The sequence below is a fragment of the Tachypleus tridentatus genome, chromosome 3 (assembly GCF_004210375.1).
Source record: "Tachypleus tridentatus isolate NWPU-2018 chromosome 3, ASM421037v1, whole genome shotgun sequence".
Lineage (NCBI taxonomy): Eukaryota > Metazoa > Arthropoda > Merostomata > Xiphosura > Limulidae > Tachypleus > Tachypleus tridentatus.
In genome coordinates, this window is record NC_134827.1 from 3,964,224 (window position 1) to 3,980,319 (window position 16,096).

General features: G+C 35.3%; 1 protein-coding gene across 5 annotated transcripts in view; it reads right to left on the reverse strand.

Annotated features, from left to right (window-relative positions):
- LOC143246230 (uncharacterized) overlaps window positions 1–16,096 on the reverse strand; it is a 59,962-nt gene that overhangs the window by 41,650 nt on the left and 2,216 nt on the right. For 2 of the 5 annotated variants that reach the window (XM_076492591.1, XM_076492590.1), the window contains 2 exons: window positions 15,571–15,845; window positions 14,415–14,634 (listed from right to left, as the gene is read on the reverse strand). The exons of 1 other annotated variant lie outside the window; for it this stretch is intronic. The gene's annotated coding sequence lies outside the window, so the exon portion shown is untranslated. The remainder of the gene's footprint in view (window positions 1–14,414; window positions 14,635–15,570; window positions 15,846–16,096) is intronic. 2 more of the 5 variants (XM_076492592.1, XM_076492593.1) reach the window with 1 other exon arrangement.

Below are 16,096 nucleotides of genomic sequence, written 5' to 3' on the forward strand. Positions count from 1 at the left end.
TTAAGCCTATGTAATTGCCATAGGTTCAAAGAACTTCTTTAAAAATTCGTAGTTTCGTTAACCCCTCACACCACCCTGTAAACAATATGTATGAAATTTATGATGATGAAAAATCCACCTGAATTAAAGTGTATCTCAAGACGGTTGGTCTGGGTGTTACAACTATCGTTAAAATAAACTAGAGAACAATTCAGCCTTACATCCATCACTATACTGGTACAGATATGTTGACTATACAATTGCTGGAATTACATCTACAAAACACAGTTCTTTCAACCACGTTAACTCGATACACCCCAACATTCAGTTCACCTCTGAACACAAAAAACTAACCAAATAGCATTTCTCAACCTCAAGAGCACGAGAACCAATACACAATTCAAAACAAAAATCCACAGAAAAATCACCAATACTGGACTCAGCACACGAAACAAAACAAAAACACGACATATTAAGAAACCAAATAAACACAGCCATAAAACTATGGTCACCAGATAAAATTAACGATGAAATCAACAAAATAAAACAACACTTCATCAACATCAACAAATTTCATCCAAAAACCGCTGAAAAATTATAACCACACACCTAGACCAACAACAAATCCCAAGAAACAACAAACTACAAAACCTTACACTACTGCATACCATATATTCCCGATATCAGCGAAAAACATAACCAACATTTGAAAAAAAAAAAAGTTAACAAAACACTACTTTCCAGTAAACATCAAATTTACTCAAAAAACAGGTACAAAACCAAAGTCCACACTATGTAAAAACTACACTGACAAATACAACACCATCATTTATAAAATACAATGCAACAACTGCCATGACTTCTATATCTGAGAAACAAGAAAAATGGAAACCAGATTCAGATAAAAAAAAAACCCTTTCACACGTTTTTGAACTCTGCAAATCAAATAAACACAACATAACCATAGAAAACACCCAAGTACTAAATAAGGAAACAAACATAAATAAACGCAGCAAAGTCAAAGAAGCCCTACCTATATAACAACTCAAACCAAAATTAAACCAATATAACGGAACACCTTTGAACCTATATTAATTAATAACTTAAAATATACTGCAACGCCCCCCATAGTCACGTACACGTTTATATTCTCGTTCCTAACATGCGCCAGCAACAGTCAATTGCAAACTCTATTAATATAGGTATAATAAAGAAACAAACATAAACAAACGTAAAATTAAAGAAGCCTTACTTATACAACAACTTAAACCCAAAATTGCAAACTCTGTTACCTTGAAAATGACCAAAGAAGGTTGAAACATTGTTCAGTACTTTATTTGAATTAAAATTTTAATACCCATACTAGTCGTTTTGAGATAGAATATCAATTACAGTCCAAAGAACAAATAAACTGTTAACAGAAATTTTCGGATACTTTCATTATTATATTGAACGGAACTATTTTTGAGGGGATTGAACCTTTAGACATGAGAAATGAAATTATTAATTTTTTCCTGTAAATTGTAAAAGCATGTTCAACGATTATAAAGAGATGGACACCATCCCCAGAATTACCAAATAGATATCCATTAACAAATATACAAAAATCATTAAAGCTTTCAGATTATTTTGTAGGTATCTTTTAGCAAATATGTTTAATTACCACTTTATTAAATTCATTACACGTTACGTCCATTCCATTAAGAGCATCTCATTTCATTTATTATTATCACCTACTCTGTTAGGGGTGGACATGGTGCCTGTAATAGAACGTTTCACTGCAATAAACAGCATTTTTGGTCGCACCACACCCTCTTGATTCTGTTGAGTTATGGTTGGCAGTGCAACATGGCAAACTAAGAGCTGTACATAATATGATAAATATAAACAATGAAAAAATTATTTCCCTTTAACAAAATGGTATTACTGTAATGGAAATACGTAATTGTTGTTTTCATATAACGTGCAACATTAACACTCTTTTAACTGGAGATTTAATATTTATTGCAAACCAAATTTCTTTAATTATATTCTCAAGTAATTTTTCTTGAGCTTGGAAAAACAAAAGGGAAATTTCAATAACCGCGGTATTTGAAACTCTTTTAGGCAAGATCAGAATAAATAAATCTACAAGACGAGTGTTTCCCCATTCTGTTATCCATATTTTTTGTGCGTCAGCGATACCACGGAGTGATCCGCGCGTGTATCCTGTTTAATTCTATTACTCAAGATCTCTACTAGCATACTCTCAAATCTAATTTATTCTAATCCTGCCTAAAATAATTTCATCTATTGACACCTTGGGTGTGGTCAAAAACATCAATCGAAAGGGTTTAACCTCCCGAGTCCACAACTCGGTCAAGAGATGCCGGAGGTATGAGCTAAAAGTTTGTACTTGAGAAACTCAGATCCATTCTATGAACTACTCAGCCGCGGTTGAATGTCAAAATAAAATTTGTATAGCGTACTATAGAAGGCCCCTTCCAAGTTGTTAAATTTCAACAATCATAATAATTTATCGGCAGAATAATATTTATTTGTAAACTATCTGTTTACTCTGAAAAAAACAGGTGTTCTGTTGAACTGCGTGCAAAGTTACTCAAGTGTTACCTGCGTTAGCGTCTCTAATTTCGATGTTGTAGACTAAATGGGGAAACAACTAGTAAGCACCACTCACTGCCAACTCTTGAGCTGCTATAATCGAATAATGGGATTGACCCTCATATTATAACGTCTTAACGGCTGAAAGGGGAGCATATTCGGTGATGGTGATGGGGTTCGAACCCGTGATCCCCAGATTGAGTGTTAAGCACACTAACTCTAAGATAAGTCCATTCTAAGCTAAAACAAAGATACCCACAAAGTTAGTCACTTGGTAAAAAGGTATTTAACCCTACACTTACAAATGTTGGTGGCCAGGTGGGTTAAGGCATCGACTCGTAATCTGACGGTCGCAGGTTCGAATCTCCGTCGCACCAAACATGCTCGCCCTTTCAGCCTTAGGGGCGTTATAATGTGAGAGTCAATCCCATTATTCGTTGGTAAAAGAGTAGCCCAAGAGCTAGCGGTGGGTGGTGATGAGTAGCTACCTTCCCTCTAGTCTTACACTACTAAATTAGGGACGGCTAGCACACATTCTCGAAAATGTTTATGTAGCAAATTATTTGTGGATCTGTAACCTCTCTTTGGTTATAAGATTCCTAACGTTTGTTTGTTTGTTTTTTTAACTTCGCGCAAAGCTACTCGAGGGCTATCTGCGTACACTTTAAACGTTTTCTGTTGTGAATTTTCTATTCAATTCTCCATCAGGCTAGTATTACAACAGTGACGCCTCCAGTTCCCAGCCAAATATTGGGTATAATAAAGTACAACCAATTTGTTTCATCCTTCTTATTTCTCTTGTGATTTAACATCACATGGTTACATCTTTCTGCCAGTTTACATTGCGAAGGAATGGAATAATTTGTCCGTTTCTTACTTAATGTTTCACATACGTTAACGATTCGAAGCTCCGTCTCTTATCCAAATTATGATCTATTGATCTTTGGTTTATCTTTATACACACCCATTCTGTGCCAATGTTTTACTCTTATAGGGGGGTGGGGTGGAGGGGAGTTTCTTAATATAACTGAAATAAATAAAAACTGTATAACTTGTAATGAAATTTGACAACTAGAAATGCTGTTGGTTGGTTGGTTGTTTTTTTCACGTGATTATAGCGTATTATCGTTGTAACTGAAAATGTTCTTAGATGTGTGCATGTCCACTGACTGCAGTCTGAAGACAGGACAAACAAACACTAAGTGTTCAATACACACAGCACTTCGTAGTGTTCTTGCGCGTTTCACCAGCTTTCCAACACTGTCGCGATACATCTAAGCGAGGAATGGTTGCGATATTCCTTACGATAACATTTTACAATCATCAAATTATTGTCTTCAAGACCACTGCTTTGGCACTCAATCCGATACTCCTTCATTGCACAAATCACACTCGTCCAATTGCCTAATAAGAGATCAATACGCCAAGTTTCTATACCTGCCAGATGAAGCATTTTAGTTTGCATGACTGCAATTCTAAATCCATTTGACGTGTTGACACGTGAGCAACTGTGTGGCATCTAAACTATAAAACTGTGACCTGGCCCATTATTTTTCTTTCACTGAGCAAAAAACTGTATAATGGACTACTTGTGCCCTATCCGTCTCGGGATCGAATCCAGATTTCTAGCGTTATAAGCCATGAAGCTTGCCGGTAAACTACTGGGAACGTAATGCTTTGAATATCGGCTAGGTCCCTTCAAGACAAATTCGTCGCTTTCGACTTGCATGTCCCCCTTTGGGTCAGTGGCGAGTCCAGAGATTTACAACGCTAAAATGAGGGGTTCGATTCCCCTCGGTGGACTCAGCCCGATGTAGCTTTGGTATATAAAAACACACACACACACTCGACTTACATGAATCATTTAATTAAACTTTAAAACAGTTTCATATAACTAATTTTACTCCAGATTACCTATAACACTCGATTAATTACAATACCGGAAAAAAAAATTATTTCGTTAAAAAATTGAAAAACTACACTTGGTAGCCAAACTTGTAGCAAGAATTTTTTTAACCTGAAAATGGTACGCTTTCGCTATATATACAAGTTAATTTTACACTTTGGCAAGTCTCATTTTGTTTGCACTGAAACGTTAACAACACTTGAACCTAATTAACAGGAAATATTTTTAGTGCAAAACTTAGCGTTTCACACTCACTTGAATTTAATATTTTTATCTGAATTTTCCAGCATACCTAATTTCCCATTAGATGATAAACTAGCTAATGTATAACAAAAGTATTTCATGACGTTAATTTTTAAACAACTTTCACTTTGTTGTTGTTTTTGCATAAGCATTCCCTCTGGACTTTCGTGTCACACTGGATAAATATTGTGGTACGATAAGTGTTTTATAAGAATGTGGAAAATCCAATATAATCGTTATGTGACCAGAAAAAGTCGTTAATAGTTCAGCGAACTCGTCGATGTGGCTGCGTTACAATGAATAAAGATTGATTTTTTCATTTCATTCAACACAGTGTTCCCTCTTCTTTTCTGACAACATAAAGTCAGAGGTTATTATTTACCCCGCGACACTGTGTGTATGCGTCATTCCTTTGGCTATTTTGTAATTATTGCTCTTATCTGAACAGGAAGTCAGGGTAACTGAGTGTACCGCATAAATACCATCATAGGTTAGCTTCTAAACAGCACAGTCAACTAGTGGAGTTTTGAGACTTATTTTGACCAATCATGAAACAAACATTAAAACATACTGATAAATCAAGTGTGTCACATCTCGGTACCACGTTTTGTGAAACATTCATTTCGAGTCCTTAAATTATTATATTAAGCACTTTCGCCTTGTACATTTCCATCAACTTTGTTAGTTTATTTGCCCTCTATATCCTTTTGTAAATCAGCAGCATTCTCTTCCCAGCCAGCAACACCAAATACCTTGATATCAAAAGCAAGTTTAAGTAATTTACTGACCATTCCTTAATTTAATGTCATGTTACGTATTATAATTTATCTCGGACAAATCACCGATTTATTATGTTATGTATGTTAACGTATTACGATTTCAAATAAACAGAAATTTGAACTTAAACTTAGAAGTCAATATGTATCAAATTTATATTTGCCAACAAGATTGATACAATTTTTTTTTAACATAAGTATATTTTAATATACAAATAATAATAATAATAATACAGTTGATAAAGGTTATTACAAATGATGGTTTATATATATATATATATATATATATATATATATAAGAGCTTTACAAACAATACTCAGTCTTTTATCAGGTCTGGAACTGATAATTTTATCGATGACTCATGACGAACAAATATTCAATGTTGATAAAGGTACAGCTTACTTAACAGGTAAGGTATCTCTTGCTGCTCTCATGCGAGTTTTCCGCTGAAGCTATACGAAGACATCGTTTGTAGATTGGGAGCATTACGAACTTAGTGAATTAACTTCGAAATGTTCCACTCTACAAAAGTTCCTGGTCAAATATCTGTAATTTTCCAATTAATATGCGTTAATCACAATAACAGCTTCCGAGGCTTACAGTATACTAACTGTAGCTGACCAACAATATTTTATTACTGTCTCCTGGCGTCTTGCTACGGCTTGGTTTTATACTCATTAGGCGAGATTCTCGAAAGTTCAACAATATTCAAAGATACAGTAGTGTTTTCGTAAAACATATTGTTGATTCTTACACTCCAAAATGTATTATAAATTTAGATAACAGGCGGGACTTGAGCAATAGACATTTAACAATATACGTTATATGCATTAAATTGAAAAAAAACAACAAAAAAAACACGTAGCTATTAAAATAAATGTATAACAGTAAATCCGTTACAGTTATTAATGTAAATAAAAAAGCAACGGTCCTAAGATTGAGTCCTGAGGTACACCACTTGCTACATTTATCCAATTTGGCTGAAGCCCATTTACAACAACCCTCTGCCTTCTTCCATCAAGACACTTTTGTTTGTTTGTTTTAGAATTTCGCACAAAGCTACTCGAGGGCTATCTGTGCTAGCCGTCCCTAATTTAGCAGTGTAAGACTAGAGGGAAGGCAGCTAGTCATCATCACCCACCGCCAACTGTTGGGCTGCTCTTTTACCAACGAATAGTGGGATTGATCGTAACAGTATAACGCCCCCCCCCCCAACTGAAAGGGCGAGCATGTTTGGCGCGACGGGGTTGCGAACCAGCGACCCTCAGATTACGAGTCGCACGCCTTAACACGCTTGGCCACCAAGACACTTTTATTCAATCAATTAGTTAATCACCCACACCTGTAGAGACGAGTTTCTTTAAAACTCTTTTATGTGATACTTTGTCAAATGACTTCTGAAAGTTCAAGCGCACTAAACTCGCACCTTTTCCCTTGTCTACATATGCATTAACATTTTCAAAGCATGTTGAAAAATTTGTAAGGCAAGATTTTTCCTTAATGAAACCATGTTGAACATCTGATAAAATTTCTAAACTTTGTTAAACAGCTTTGCAAAGTATTTTTATCATACTCTTCAAAAGTTTTCCCACAATTACTAGGACAACTTCGACTACCTCCCTTGAAGATAGAAGGGACATCAACTAATTTACAACCTGTTGGCATTTGTCTACTATTCAAGGACTTACAAAAACTGTGGCAAGTGATTCACATATCCAATCCTTAACCTCCTTTAAAGACCTTGGGGAAATATTATCTGGAGCCTTATTCCTTAAATTTCCCAGTTTTATTTTAACAGGTTCAGAATTTATGCAATTGTCTTGTTCAATCAATTGTTTATCAACTGCTCTGGATGAGAAATACTGCTTAATTCTTCATTAGTAAAAAAACTAAAAAAAAAAAGAAGCAGAATTTAATAAACCTAGGTATTTCATAATCCTCACATACAAGCTTTTCTTTATTATCCCTCAAGGGTCCTATCCCAATCTTAACATTTTGTACATCTCATACTTTCAAAAATCCTTACTGTTAATTTTTGTTTTCAAACAAATATTTTTCATACATCCTTTTGGATGTCTTAATTTCCTGCTTTATCAACTTTCTTAATTTTTCTATAATATTCTATAATTCCAGACAATTTAAATTTCTTAAATTTGTGACTTTTCTTTAATTTCCTCTCTCATTCCCTTTGGGAGCCAACATGTTTTGTTTTTTACTTACAGCTACCATTTTCTTTCTGTAAAAAAAAAAAAAAATTCAATATTCAAAACAAGTACATTTATAATTTTGTACATTTGCTCAATGTCTCCACTTAACTCAGCTGCCCAATTAACATTTATTGTATTCCTTCAAATTTTTATTTTTTAAAACTTAGAATCAAACTATTTCCAATTTCCATATGCAGCAGGACATCAAACCTAATACAGCAATATTCACTTGTACCAAGGTGTTTCCCAATTTCCATGCTGTCAACCATTTATATATTAGTTTCTCAATAATTTCAACACTTCTTCTGATGGTTTGTAACAAATTCCATCCAAGAGCTTCCTCCTTGATATCCACTAACAAAAACCCCAATAGATTCAATCTCCTTAATATTATCAACTTCGATAAAATGTAACTCACACTTTATATACAGAACCACTCTTCCACCTTTCTTTACTACTCTGTCCCTAGTGAATAATCTAACCATGTAATTCAAAGAAACTTCCACCATCAAAATCATCTACATTTAACCATCTTTAATTTATTTCCATTATAACAAAATCTTTTATTTCTACCAGTGCCCTAAAACCACCATTTTATTCCTTATACTTCTAGTATTACAATAGTAACAATTAGGCTTATTCTTATAACTACTTTTATACTGATTTCCTATGCTAATCTTTCCTCTAGATCTTAATTTTTCATTTAGTTTATCTGTTCTCACCCCTCTCTACTCTTAATTTAAAACTTATCTTAATAGCCCTTGTAAACATGCCAAGCCCCTTCCTATTTAAATGTAAACCATCCATACCAAAAAGTTCCTTCCTCCCACTGATCTGATCCCACAAGTCAAACCAGATAGCTTGCACATTCTTACATATTAATTCTAACTTAGCATTTAGCTCTAGTGACATTCTCAAATTTCATCCCCACAATTAATTATCCGTAGTATCCACGACATAATTAATTTATGGTCTTTATCTTTAAATGCTTTTACCAACCTCTTGTTGCCTGTTCCCTTCATTATATCAGTTGTCTTCCACCTGTACCCTAGGATGGCATAATTAATTCTTTTATCATTATTTACCCCACAAACTATTAATTCCACATGTCATATCAAGGAATCACCTCTAACTAGAGCCTTCATAATCCACATCATATTTCATTCCTTTTGCTTTCCTTCCCTCCAATAGTTCCTCGTTTACATAAACCAAGGGCTGAAATATGTTGCTCAATAGAATATGGTCTAACATGAAGTTCACTACTTTTAACCCTAATACTGCCCTTTATAACTTCCCGAACGTTATCGTTAATCTTAGCTGATGTCTCTTTTGCATGTAAAAGCTTAGGCTTCTCTTGAAGTCCTGCTGTCATTTCAAAGTTCATACTTCTCTCTATTTCCTCAACTTTAGTGAGTATAGCCTCCAACATTCTCTAATCTGCAAATTCACCATATAAATTATTAAACATCCTCGCTACTTGCTCCTTTTAAAGTGCATAGGAGTCCAAACCAAATAGAATCCATTCATTGTACCTATCACGCCAAAGAAGCTGGGTATGCTTAAACTCCAAACTAGTCTTAACCATTGTATAATTTGTATTAATTATAATAAACACTCAATACCACTAACCTGTTGTTAACAGTTTTAAGTATAACTCTAACAATTAACCAATTTTTCGGCTATATGTGTTAAAACCATGTATTTAACTTGTCTCACAATCTCATTGCAAGTTGAATTATAATAAAGCCTAAAGAACCGCTATACGAAATAAGCCTAATCTAACGTTATACTACACGTTACACTACTAAAATCTAAACTAAGAGCTTATACCTGTTTTATTTCCCAATCTTACTAAATGCAGTTATTTTTCTTGTTATCCTACTCTAAAGTTAAAAATTTATAAAACTGAATAACCTTCAAAAATTCACTATAAAAATTTTGCTTTCTAAAGTCTTGGTCCGGCATGGCCAGGTGGGTTAAGGCGTTCGATCCATAATCTGAGGGTCGCGGGTTCGAGTCCCCGTAGCACCAAACATGCTCGCCCTTTCAGACGTGGGGGCGTTATAATGTTCGGTCAATCCCACTATTCGTTGGTAAAAGCGTAGCCCAAAATTTGGCGGTGAGTGGTGATGACTAGCTGCCTTCCCTATAGTCTTACACTGCTAAATTAGGGACAGCTAGCGCAGATGAACCCCGAGTAGCTTTGCGCGAAATTTCAAAACAAACAAACAGTCTAACGTCTTTTATTTTCAAATAACGCCCTCTATCGATCTTGTTTCAAGTTACCTTTCTTTCGTTGTCAAAGTTATCACTTAACTTATCATCTGCTGAGGACATTGCTACGTAAGACGTTGTTTAAGGTTAGAGTACTGTACTTCCCTGTTTGTACCAACGTGGAACGAGAATGACATGGTATCAAATTTGCACTAGGAAGACTTGAGGTTTTGTTTTTAATATAAATATGTCAGTCAAGCGTGATTTATAATTTGCGACTACTCAAGCACAGACTTGCACTGTTATTTTATCACTTTGGGCTACACTTCCTCCGAGATACGCGTGACTACTAGTTCCGAGACCGTCTATCTTGGCACCACATCCTTTATAGATGTAGTAAACAGGAAAATGTTATTGTTGGTTATTTTATTACGTCTTTAAAAACAGAGAATATTTCATTTTACGTCATTATAAACCTCAAAACCAATCATTAGAATCAGTTACGTTTTCTCGCTTGCCTGTTTGTTTCAACACATATCTATAACAGTTTGTCCATCGCGTGGAATCGAATCTCGTATCAATGACCCAGCGGCGGGCTTTTGTACAAAAGAAACCTTATATACAAACAAAAACGATTATGGATACATTTTCAATGGGTTTGGTTTTTAAATTTCGTGCAAAGCTATTCGAGGACTGTGCTAGCCGTCCCTAATTTAGGGGTGTAAGATTAGAGGGAAAGCAGCTAGTCATCACCACCCAATGAATAGTGGGATTGACCGTCACATTATAATGCCCCCACGGCTGAAATGGCGACCATGTTTGGTGTAACGGGGATTCGAACCCGCGACAATCGAATCACCATTTTCTCATTGGGAGAGGGCGTAGTTAAGCAGTTAGCGTGGTGAAATTTGGCTCAGAAAGTCCGTGGTTTGTGATTATTAATGAACTTTGTACTTTGAGACTGTAGATGTGTTATAAAAGTGGCAGTCATATCTTAATTGATTTGGGTAACCTAAGAGAGAACAGTGAGTGGTGTTAATCGTCGCTCTTCCCTCTAGTCTTTCAGTTTAAAATTACGGACAACTAGTTATATTCAGCGTTACCTCACCGCACGACCTAAGATGCTTCCCAGTAACGTGTTTCTTACACGTTACGTATTTGCACACTTGTACGAAAAGGCAAAATTACTCCTTTCTGTTTATTTTTACACTTATATTGTAATAGGAAATACGTTTCTTCCCCTATTCTCCCCAGTGAAACAATTCTCTTGAGCTCACGATTCTCAGAGGCTCCATTGTATCGTTGTACAAGAACACGTGGTCCACATATGGTCCCATTATCTAAAGAGTGGAATTATGAACATAGTTTCAAAGATGGCAGCCCCGAAAACTTCCTTCTAGGTGCCTTCAGGGCGCGTTTTAGCTCCTACCCCCTGATGAGGGATATGATATATAAATAAGGGCCATCTCAGGTCACTTCAAGTCCGCCTTCCAAGTTCGGTCCTATATCTACAAAAGTGTAGGAGAAGTTACAAACCAAACAGAGAAACATGAATTAATATGTAATTGAATTAACAGTATTTTTCAATAACATTTTCAAAAATTTATAAAATGTGCTCATATATTATTGAGATAAGAGTGTAAAGATTCAATTAAACCAATTCGTTGTTTTATTGAATTTTGCATAAAGTACACAACGCTATGCGATATCCGTTCCTAATTGTGAAGTAATAGCCTACCTATATCGAGGGAACACAACCAAGTAAAACATACTCGATAGACTGAATAGTTTGACTTAACAGTGACTCCGACGTTAATGTTTGACTCTGAAGTAAAACCACACAACCTCAGCTTCACGTTTCGACAGTGAAACCATCGAGCCATAGTTGGACCTAAATCACTTCAAACGAGTTGAATAGAATTCAACTTCCGCTATCGTCACTAAACCAACTTCAAGCTTGATGTCGAATTCTGATAAAATATACGTAAAATTGTCTATGACTAAACATGGTTTCTGGCACAAATACACCAACCATACAGAAAGACTGTCTTTGAAATTTCTTCAAGGTCATGACAAAAGATGGTATTAAGGGGAATTGTCGCCTCTTCATTGTTAAAGGAAGGTTGGTTTCACTGAGAGCCAAGTCGATCCTGCAGTTTTGAGTATCATATGTTCTAGTCTTAACTATACTTTATCAGTGAGTGACCGATTAGGCAAATTGGTGTCAAATTTCGTTGTTCTGGGAAGGCTTCTTTTTTTTTTTTGTGACATTGGAAAACATTTTCTGGCGTAACTCGGCGATTTAACAAAGATACGTTTTAAACTGCGAAGAAATGGTCATTTTTTGTACATTTTAGTCCAAATACATCTTTAATTTTCGATCAGTTATGGACTACTCACTTCTAACTGACAGGAAGCCAAACTACTTAAAGTACGTAACAAGTTGCTATATCACTACGTGATCGAAAGACAGATACTATGTTTTATAGTATTACATCATTTCTTAAAAGTAATTTATCACTTGAGACGAAAACAATACCTTAACTAAATATTAAAAACCAAAAAAACATTTATACATGATTAGTAACAGATATTCCTTCTTTAAAAGATATAATGGAATATGATGGATAAGGAAAGTAACCAATCGATACTAAAATGTATCTTCTACGTTAAAATACTTTCACTCTAAGAAGTATTGGCTAAAGTTTCGTTTAAGGTCACAATAAAACATATTCTTACCCTAGATATGTTATTTGTATAACAAAGTTAAAATTAGTCAATCCGTTTTAATACAATGTAAATAATCATAATATTCGTACAAAATAGCGCGAAGTTAAATACTGCTATTTAAAAATATATCAGTCATGACTAACTCATATTTATAAATCATCATTCATATGTATAATTTGTACTTCATAATCAGTTTACCTGGGATGCGAAATATTTAAAACATAACTAATAAAAATTAGACGGGCACTTAAAGTAATCACAATCCAATAAAGCCAATCTTAAAATGAAATTAACTTTGTGACCACAGCGTAAAATTGTATTATACGAACAACGAAGCTGTAACGCAAAACTTAAATACTTTGAACAAACCAAAACGAGCAACGAAATAGCGTACAGAGAAGAATGAGTATTTGAAAGAATTTGAAATTTAGAACCAACTTGTTATAAAATGATCATCCACAACAAAGTAAAAAGAGGTAGATAAAAACAAAGTTAGTGGAAACTTTTTTTTTTTAAAAAAAGATATATTTTGGACATTTTAGCTCAACCTTTTAGTACCTTCCTTTAGTCATATTTCATTGCATTGTACATGATAAAGGTGCGCTTGACAAACCGTATCCTTTACAATAAAAATATTTGTAGCAAGCCTCTGTGTATCTCACTCGCCAAACTTAATAGCCTGACATGACTATTAGAACGCTCGACCCTCAATCTTCAGGTTGCGGGATGTAAACCCGTCCGCGAACACGTTCGCCCTTTCAGACGTAGAATTGCTACAGTGATATTCAATTCCACAATTCGTCAATAGAAACTAAATGAAGAGTTGATGGTGAATTGTGTTAAAATGTGGCCTTCACCTTCAGTCTATCACTCTAAAATTAGGGACGGCTAGCGCAGATAGCATTCAAGTAGCTTCATACGAAATAATAGTCTATCATTTTCAATTTTGATTAGTCATTCGCAGACAGTTCGTAGTTTTAAGCGAAACATAAATCAGGTCACACGCCGGTCCAAATTTTTTCCAGTAACACCAACATATGTGCGACGTTGACCAGACCCACTTTTCTTCGTTTTACCTATTTCAAACTAAGATTTTTAAAATTACATATTTGCGGTTAATTTTTCCTGTTTCTCTTTCTCTCTCCCGTGCGTTAATTTGATGGATTTTTATCATTTAAGTACATTCTTTCACCAAAGTCGAAGTAAATTGATTGATTATTACGCCATGCTTATTTAATATTGCATAACATTTGTAACTTCTTCCCATTGCGCAAGTGCAACCTCTATTAGATTTTCATTTTTTAGGTGTAACTTCTGAATGCTCAAACCTGTTTGGATATTAAGATATGAATGTAGGTTGTTTCTACTACTAGAACTGTATCTTATTACAGTCAATAGTGCAAAGGTCATGACAGATTGCAGTTTATGACAGTTACATATTATAACATACTAATTCACCTCTATCTACATGCATAGCACGTTTAAAAATTCAGCTGTAAGTTACGTGTATGTTCTATTAATTATCAAGAATAGTGATGAACAAAACTATATTTCCGACATTCTTACGAATATTGGCAATGAAAAATTTATTCTAATACGACCCTGAAAACCAGAAAAACTAAGAACTCACCGGGACCTCCATATTCACAATTTAATTGCAAGCAAAAATCAACTATCTATCGCGTTTGTAGTAGTAATTTTAATAATTGTTTCTCCATTATTTGCTTGGGATCAAAATTTAACCTGAATGACATTACCACATGCGAACAAGGGCGAAATAGGCAGGTCAGCGAACCCCTCAGAAGGAAGTCAGCCATTCAATACACCTCAATCCGCAGTCCAACATGTAACAGCCACGCCCAGCCCCTTTTGCAATGAGGAGTTGGTGTCCACAATGGGCTGTCGGTGCTCTGCCCACCAAGGGTATTAAAAACACGAATTTTAGTGGTGCGAGTCCGCAGACATACCACTGTGCCACTGGGGGCGAGAGAGAACAAACAATAACAATAATCAGTGTTACAAAATATTAGTGAAGAAATGTATATAAAATACTAATATATAAATAACTTAAAATAAGTTGAAGAATCTACATGTGCGTGTAAATCTAACTTTGAGAGATACATTTTGAGCACCAAAAATTAAACCTTATAGAGTAAACTACAACAAATGTTATCTCAAGTTACTATCACACGTAAATATTTATAAATGTTATTTGAAGAAATCAAGCTCAATATTTAAGCTAAGACTGACGGAATTCTCGCAACAACGACTATCTTAGTATCGATAAAAGTTCCTAATTTTGAACTAATGGACGGCAACTAGTTGAAAGTCTTTACTATTCTGCATTATTCGCAAAAATAGGCTACTTTTGTCTGACTAAATAGGCCTGGCATGGCCAAGCGCGTAAGGCGTGCGACTCGTAATCCGAGGGTCGCGGGTCCGCGTCGCGCTAAACATGCTCGCCCTCCCAGCCGGGTGGGTGTATAATGTGACGGTCAATCCCACTATTCGTTGGTAAAAGAGTAGCCCAAGAGTTGGCGGTGGGTGGTGATGACTAGCTGCCTTCCCTCTTGTCTTACACTGCTAAATTAGGGACGGCTGGCACAGATAGCCCTCGAGTAGCTTTGTGCGAAATTCCCAAACAAACAAAACAAACAAACTGACTAAATAATTGAAAATGAACGTTATTTTAACGCACTCGTGGTCCACATGTGCAAGGTGCCTTTTTATGCGACAATATTATGCAAACCATAGATAACGGTACCATAACTACATTTTCCACACCCATGCAAACATTGCAACTTAAGTCATACACTTAAGGAAGTCCAACTTTTTATTTCGATAAGTGTACAAGTCGCGAGAGTTCAAATTCAAAGTGTGTGTTATGTTAAAACACAGTATAATCACACTTACCTAGTTTTAGAAGTATGTATACATTCCAGAATCAAATGAAAGACGAACACATTTTGCTTTTCTTGCCATAAACAATTCCCGACTTGTACGCCAGCCCTTACAGTTTTACAACTACGAACCGTCTTCGTCTTCATCAGCTTACCCCTACACAATGGTGTAAGCGGTCGGTCATTCCCGCTTTGTTTACTCACTCAGTCAATTATTACCGCTAGGGGTCACTTCCTTCCCCAGTCACAACCAAAGATGTTGGGATAAGTAATGGTAAGAATTTATCGCTAAACATAAACAAGAATGCACAAAAATACAAACTCCCCGACGCCAACCTCTTAGATCAAAATAAAACACTTGTTTAACAACTTGAATGACGAGAATAAATAAAGGATACGGGTAAAAGGGGCAATCGTCCCCAACGAAAAGTAACTTTTTATATATATTAAAGCACCAGTTGTATATTTTGATCGTGTATGCTGAAAACCTTTATTAAAATTCAAAACTAGGCCAACAACAATTGTATTTTCACTTTAAA